This window comes from Crassostrea angulata, unplaced genomic scaffold (genome assembly GCF_025612915.1).
Source record: "Crassostrea angulata isolate pt1a10 unplaced genomic scaffold, ASM2561291v2 HiC_scaffold_299, whole genome shotgun sequence".
Taxonomy (NCBI): domain Eukaryota; kingdom Metazoa; phylum Mollusca; class Bivalvia; order Ostreida; family Ostreidae; genus Magallana; species Magallana angulata.
In genome coordinates, this window is record NW_026441852.1 from 126959 (window position 1) to 129889 (window position 2931).

Here is a 2931-nt window from a genome sequence, read left to right on the forward strand (position 1 = left end):
CTCTTCCAATGACATTTGATCAAAAGGCTAGATTACTTATTGAAAACTGTTGTGTTAATCCTAGTGAACTGTATCATTGCCTAAGATGTTATTATGAAATGCCATGTTGGTCTCATTGGATGATAGGAATTTGTTCTTAGTGATTCACATCAATAGCCTAGTGTACTATTGTACAATTATTATGTTTCTCTCAGAGGACCTTATCAATAAGCTAATGTATCATGCATAACATATATAATATTGTTTTTTTAGGTGAACATATGTTTAGCCTACTGTACTAAGGTGCAATGGTTATGTTCTTACCAGAAGGTTTATGAATAGACAAGTTATATTAATGTATAGATGTTGTGTTTCTCTCAGAAGACTACCAATTGCCTTAGGTACCACTATTGATGTTAAGTTTCTCTCAGTGACATTATCAATAGACAAAAAATACTAATGTGTAGCTGTTTTATTTCACTCAATAGACAGTATTTAGAGGTCAGTGTACTGAATAATACCAGGTAAATAGGTGCTAAGTTGTTGGGTTGCTCTCAGTGGAAAGTTTGAATTGTGTCGGGTACGAATGTATGACTGTTTTGTTGCTCTTAGAAGACCGTACCAATAGCATTGGATACTTGGTATCAACTGCATCATCATTTGCCTTGAGTACTATTATGAAACTGGATCGTACAACTGTTCAGTTGCTTTTAGTATAGCTACCAATTGGTTTGGTTCTGTAGAATAATGTTGTGTTGCTCTGAGTTGACCATATCGATGGCTTAGGGTTCTGATGTATTACTATTATGTTGCTCTCAAAGGACAGTGTGAATCGTATTGTGTAACATGTGTTTAACTTGCATGTTTCCCTGATTAGACCATATCAATTGCCTGAGTTCCTGTTGTACAATTGGTAGCTCTTCCAATGACATTTGATCAAAAGGCTAGATTACTTATTGAAAACTGTTGTGTTAATCCTAGTGAACTGTATCATTGCCTAAGATGTTATTATGAAATGCCATGTTGGTCTCATTGGATGATAGGAATTTGTTCTTAGTGATTCACATCAATAGCCTAGTGTACTATTTTACAATTATTATGTTTCTCTCAGAGGACCTTATCAATAAGCTAAGGTATCATGCATAACATATATAATATTGTTTTTTTAGGTGAACATATGTTTAGCCTACTGTACTAAGGTGCAATGGTTATGTTCTTACCAGAAGGTTTATGAATAGACAAGTTATATTAATGTATAGATGTTGTGTTTCTCTCAGAAGACTACCAATTGCCTTAGGTACCACTATTGATGTTTAGTTTCTTTCAGTGACATTAGTAGCTTTTATGAAAAATGACAAAAAATACTAATGTGTAGCTGTTTTATTTCACTCAATAGACAGTATTCATAGGTCAGTGTACTGAATAATACCAGGTAAATAGGTGCTAAGTTGTTGGGTTGCTCTCAGTGGAAAGTTTGAATTGTGTCGGGGACGAATGTATGACTGTTTTGTTGTTCTTAGTAGACCGTACCAATAGCATTGGATACTTGGTATCAACTGCATCATCATTTGCCTTGAGTACTGTTATAAAACTGGATTGTACAACTGTTCAGTTGCTTTTAGTATAGCTACCAATTGGTTTGGTTCTTTAGAATAATGTTGTGTTGCTCTCAGTTGACCATATCGATGACTTAGGGTTCTGATGTATTACTATTATGTTGCTCTCAAAGGACAGTGTGAATCGTATTGTGTAACATATGTGTAACTTACGTGTTTCCCTGATTAGACGGTATCAATTGCCTGAGTTACTGTTGTACAATTGGTAGCTCTTCCAATGACATTTGATCAAAAGGCTAGATTACTTATTGAAAACTGTTGTGTTAATCCTAGTGAACTGTATCATTGCCTAAGATGTTATTATGAAATGCCATGTTGGTCTCATTGGATGATAGGAATTTGTTCTTAGTGATTCACACAAATAGCCTAGTGTACTATTTTACAATTATTATGTTTCTCTCAGAGGACCTTATCAATAAGCTAGGGTATCATGCATAAGATAATTTGGTATTCTTAGGTGAACCTATGTTTAGCCTACTGTACTAAGGTGCAATGGTTATATTCTTACCTGAAGGTTTATGAATAGACAAGTTATATTAATGTATAGATGTTGTGTTGCTCTCAGAAGACTACCAATTGCCTTAGGTACCACTATTGATGTTTAGTTTCTTTCAGTGACATTAGTAGCTTTTATGAAAAATGACAAAAAATACTAATGTGTAGCTGTTTTATTTCACTCAATAGACAGTATTCATAGGTCAGTGTACTGAATAATACCAGGTAAATAGGTGCTAAGTTGTTGGGTTGCTCTCAGTGGAAAGTTTGAATTGTGTCGGGTACGAATGTATGACTGTTTTGCTGCTCTTAGTAGACCGTACCAATAGCATTGGATACTTGGTATCAACTGCATCATCATTTGCCTTGAGTACTATTATGAAACTGGATTGTACAACTGTTTGGTTGCTTTTAGTATAGCTACCAATTGGTTTGGTTCTTTAGAATAATGTTGTGTTGCTCTCAGTTGACCATATCGATGGCTTAGGGTTCTGATGTATTACTATTATGTTGCTCTCAAAGGACAGTGTGAATCGTATTGTGTAACATATGTGTACGGTAACTTACATGTTTCTCTGATTAGACGGTATCAATTGCCTGAGTTACTGTTGTACAATTGGTAGCTCTTCCAATGACATTTGATCAAAAGGCTAGATGACTTATTGAAAACTGTTGTGTTAATCCTAGTGAACTGTATCATTGCCTAAGATGTTATTATGAAATGCCATGTTGGTCTCATTGGATGATAGGAATTTGTTCTTAGTGATTCACACAAATAGCCTAGTGTACTATTTTACAATTATTATGTTTCTCTCAAAGGACCTTATCAATAAGCTAGGGT